General features: G+C 58.9%; 1 protein-coding gene across 1 annotated transcript in view; it reads left to right on the top strand.

Moving 5' to 3' along the window:
• TEAD3 (TEA domain family member 3) overlaps positions 1-4,467 on the top strand; it is a 24,323-nt gene that overhangs the window by 1,780 nt on the left and 18,076 nt on the right. The window lies entirely within an intron of this gene.

Below are 4,467 nucleotides of genomic sequence, written 5' to 3'. Positions count from 1 at the left end.
GCCGCGCCGGACTGTGGACGGTCTCTGGCAGCCAAGCTTCACGACCCCGGGCGTGTGCCCCCTGATGGGGCAGGGGCTTAAGTTGCCTTCATTTCTGCCGCAGGCGTCGGGGTGGAAGGTTCAGAGTTCCAGCCCTGAGCTCTGTGAGCCTGGTTCCGAAGGGGACTGGATTTGGGGCCTTGTCTTGGCCACACACTTCGTCAGAGCCCGTGTTTAGACTTTAGAGGACTTGAAGGCGGCTTGTCTCCTCTAACCCTAAGCCCCACCACACACTCACCACCCCCACCATTGTCTGTCATGCCCTCTACTCCTGCCTGGGGAAGGAGAGCTGGGAGCGCCTGTCTGCCTCTGTTTTCCAGCCTAGCGGGGCCCTGGGGCAGTGTCATTGAGACCAGACCCCACCGTGTCACCTTTCCGGGAGAGGGGCCCTCATCCAGGGCTGCGAGATTTTTTTTTTTTCTGTGAACAAGGGGGATTGAGGCCTTGGGGTAGAGCTTCTCAGGGGAGGGAAGCCGTCCCTCACAGCTCCCTCTGTGTCTTTTCTCTCTCCAGGTAGAGGCAGAACCAGGTCAGGCCTGAACTTGTAGCCGAGTAGAGCAGGGGGTGGGGGTGGGGGCTGGACACAGCTCAGAGGGGCTGGTGCCCAGGGCGGCTCTGTGTATCCCACCTCCTGCAGCCCCAGAGCAGGGGGGCCAGGACACCTCGTTGGCCAGAATGCTGGGGGCAGCCTGGGGCAAGGAGGGAAATCTGAAGTTGCCAAAAGTTAGTTTTGGTGAGAAATGAGGTCTTCCTCCCACCCAGATTCTGGCAGCTCTTTGTCCCCATAGAGTTGCCACCACAGACCATGGTTCTGGGGTCTTCCTGGATCCCTGCTCACCCTGTGAGCAGGCGATGGACGGATGTCTTTTCTAGGACCAGGGTATATGATGAGGGGGGACTCATGGGACCCTAAATGCCCCCTCCTCAGAGAGAGGCTGGGATCCAATGGGAGTCTCAACCTCATGGGCCTTCCTCTACCATCACTCCCCGCCCCCCAGGGAGGGAACAGTAATTAATGCTAATTAGTGCATTTGGCTGAGTAGGATGGTCAGTGATGCCCAGGTCAGAGCTGTGTGTATGTGTGTGTCCTGGGCTCTGCTCCCACATTCACCCTCAGGTTTGCAGATCTTGGCACATTCTGAACAGCTGGGGAAATATTAAAATGAAAAGGAGACATCTCAAACAGAGGAGGCCAAGAACTTAAGAGATCTGGCCCCAGCTCGGCGGTGGGCCTCAGTTTCCCTGCTTGGAATCCAGGACTTCTCTGGTCCCTTTTCTCTGAGCTTCTCCAAGTCTCTTTTTGGTTCCTGGTCAGTTGGCCTTCCCATCATGGAAACTGAACCTGGTGGGATCTGGAGAGGTGAGTGGGTGATCAAAGTGGGTCTAAGGAAGAAACAGGGCTGATTGGGGGTTGACTGAAGACAGCGAAGCCAGTGAGAGGGGCTGAGAAGGTTAAGGCAGCAGCCATCAGGAGGGCCAGGGGGGCCAGGTGGAGTCAGAGAACAGCCCTGGGAACTGGCTGTGGGGTCTGGCAATGATTGGTGTTCAGAGGCCACCTGGATGGCCAGCCCTCTCCCAGACCCCTCTGAGGGCTCAGGTGGAAGCTGGAAGGGAGCAAAAACTCCCAGTCCTATCCACCTCTTCGCTCAGGAAGGGAGAGGAGCCAAGGGGTCCGGCTCACAGAGAGGACCGTTCGGGGTGGCGGGGGGAGCTGGTGGTGCCAGGCCCCAAGGAGCCAAGAAAGAGGGCTCCCAAGACTGCAGCTCTCCATGGAGGTGGCCGGGAGGTCCCAGCCTCTGCTTCCCATGTGGGGTTCAAGGGGTAGTGTTGAGGATCCAGGTCTCCGTGGACCCCTGGGGTCATGGCGGGAGCTTCTCTGCTCAGAGCTGGGGTGGAGACCAGCTGATCACACTTGGCCCTGTCCCTGTGGCCTAGCCCCATCCTCCCCTTCCCCCAGTGTTGTGCCAGCCTAGGGTGGTCTGCCGGAGAGGCACTGCCCCTCGGGGCTCTGCCTGCCTGCTCAGGGTCCCGCAGGAGGCTGGGACCCACAGGCGCAGGGGCCCAGAGAACCCTGTCCCTCTGTGAATCCGCAAAGCCTCAGCCCCTGAGGTTTCCTAGAGTGCTGATTGCTTCCTGTGCTCCCTGCCAGGCCCACAGGACCGGAAGTGATAGAGGGAAGCGGGAGTGCAACTGTGTGTGCTGCTGGACCTGTGTGTGTGTGTGTGAGGCCGAGAGGGACCCTCTGTGGGTGACACCGTAGGGGTGGTGCATGTGAGGGGAACTGGGGTGAAACCAGTTCATGTGTGTGACTTCACAGGACGGAACTGTATGCGACATTGTGACTTTGTAACATGCATGTGAGAGACGCTGTGACGTTCTCAGTGTGTGACTGATGCTGCATGCGTGCGTGTGTGTGTGTAGGGCACCTCTGTGTGTGTGAGGGGCCATCACACGGGGTGGGTTTATGAAAGAACCCGTCTGCTTGACCAGTGGTGTGAGCTCACATCCCTGTCCTGCACTGACTGGCTGGGATGCCGATGCGCCACCTGTGAGGGCCAGTGCGACCGTGTGATGCTGTGTGTGTCCAAGGCAGAATGAGGCACATTGGGCCGGGTGTGCTCACGTATAACACGCTGAGACGCCATTGTGACGTGATGGACTCTACCTAGTGCAGCATGCGAGTGCTGAGAAGCTGTGGCCATGGCTGAGCGTGAAATCAGGTGTGTGGGTGAGACGGAGAAAGAAAGCCCACATGCCGAGGGTCGGTGCCGCTTGCGGGGTGAGACTGACCCTGTGGGCGGTCACATCTGTGGTGGTTTGAGATAGTGGGGCCGTGGGGGTGACACCCTTCAGGGCTGTGGCATATATGGCGTGGGATGCCGTGTGTGTTGAATTTGAGGGCCCGTGACCCCGTGATCGTGGCAGATCACAAAAAAAACCTGTTAGAAACAAAGGATGTAATTAATGCTGCTGAATTGTGCACTTTAAAAAGGTATTTTTTTTTATCGTGTATATTTTATCACCATTTAAAAAAAAATTAAGGGACTGCCCTGGTGGTCCAGGAGTTAAGACTTTGGTGCTTCCACTGCAGGGGGTGCAAGTTTGATCCCTGGTAGGGCTGCATGCAGCCCCCCCAAAAAATGTTTTTTTAAAAGGAAAGAGATGAGAGATGCAGGTGACAGTGGCTGTGCGGGACAGTGGCTGTGAACAGGAGGGTGGATGTTTGAGAGAGAGGGGGGGGCCACCGCAAGCTTCTGTGTTTATACATAACATTGACAGTGTGACTTTCCCGAGGAGGCAACAACCAACTGAGGGATGGGTCACATCTCGGTGGGTGACCCAGAGTCCAAGGGGCCCTCTGACACGGTGAGAACTGCGAAACCCAGAGTCACCCCTTTACTGCACCCCCGCCTTCTCCAGCCTGGATCCCTGGCCTTCCTGGACTGAGTCGGGATGAAGAGGCTGGACAGCGGCTCGGAGTGGGGGGTGAAGTCTGGGAAGTGGGCCCCTTCTCTCTGCAGGAGGTTTGAGGGCTCCGAGCCCCTTCCCTCCCTCCTACACTGCTGGAGGGGGGAGACACTGAGGGGGAGCCTTGGAGAGAGAAGCCTACAGGGGCTTCCCTGCCCCCTCGACTCCCTGAGAAGCCTGTGCCCTAGGAGAGGGGGTGGGTGGGTGCAGAGGCTGGATTCCCAAATTGGAAGCACATTAATAAGCTGGGCAGCGGGGGAGCCCCCTCACCTCCCTCCTAGTGGGCTCTGCAAATTGCTTCCTCCTGTAAAAATCTCAGCCCAGCTCTAGGGAGGCGGGTACTCCCTCCCTAGCCTGGTAGGGCGTGGTCACTTGGCAGGATCCCTGAGGGGGGTTGTGGGGTCCTTGGGCTGGAGGTGGGGGCGGCGGACACCATCCGCATCCCACCCGCCCTACGCTCCCTGTCCCAGCACAGCACAGCTACTTCTAGGGTGGGAGCCTCTGGCAGCTGGAGAACAGCTGGCCCCGCGGTGGGGGTGGGTGGGGAGGAAGGAGGGAAAGACGGATGGGGGCAGGGAGGCTCCCCGAGCCTTCCTCCACTGCCGGCCCCATCCTCAACCCGCCGGCCGGTCAGCCTTGCCCTGCCCTGCCCTGGTCTGGAGGCAGGGCATTCGGGATGAAACTGCTGATTTCCTGATCTTCCCACCCTTTGAGTGAGGTTCTCACTCAGCATGAGAGCATTTTGGGGGCTGAGTTTCTGCAAGAGCGGACAGCTGCTGCCTCTATCCCCAGTGCAGACAGCGGTTCAGTCGCCTCCTTGGTGGGGCCGCTACCTGGGGAGAGTGGGGGGGATTGCTGACACCTGCCTGGACTGGCCTGGCTTGCATCTCCCACGAGGCCCAGGCTCTGGGGAGGCCCAAGCTTCAAGTCTGTCCCTGCCCCCACTTGAAAGGCAGTAGA

This window comes from Bison bison, unplaced genomic scaffold (genome assembly GCF_000754665.1).
Source record: "Bison bison bison isolate TAMUID 2011002044 unplaced genomic scaffold, Bison_UMD1.0 scf7180017864270, whole genome shotgun sequence".
In the NCBI taxonomy this organism is placed as follows: Eukaryota; Metazoa; Chordata; class Mammalia; order Artiodactyla; family Bovidae; genus Bison; species Bison bison.
The sequence above is the reverse complement of the archived record's forward strand: the minus strand, read 5'-3'. Positions and strand labels throughout refer to the sequence as shown.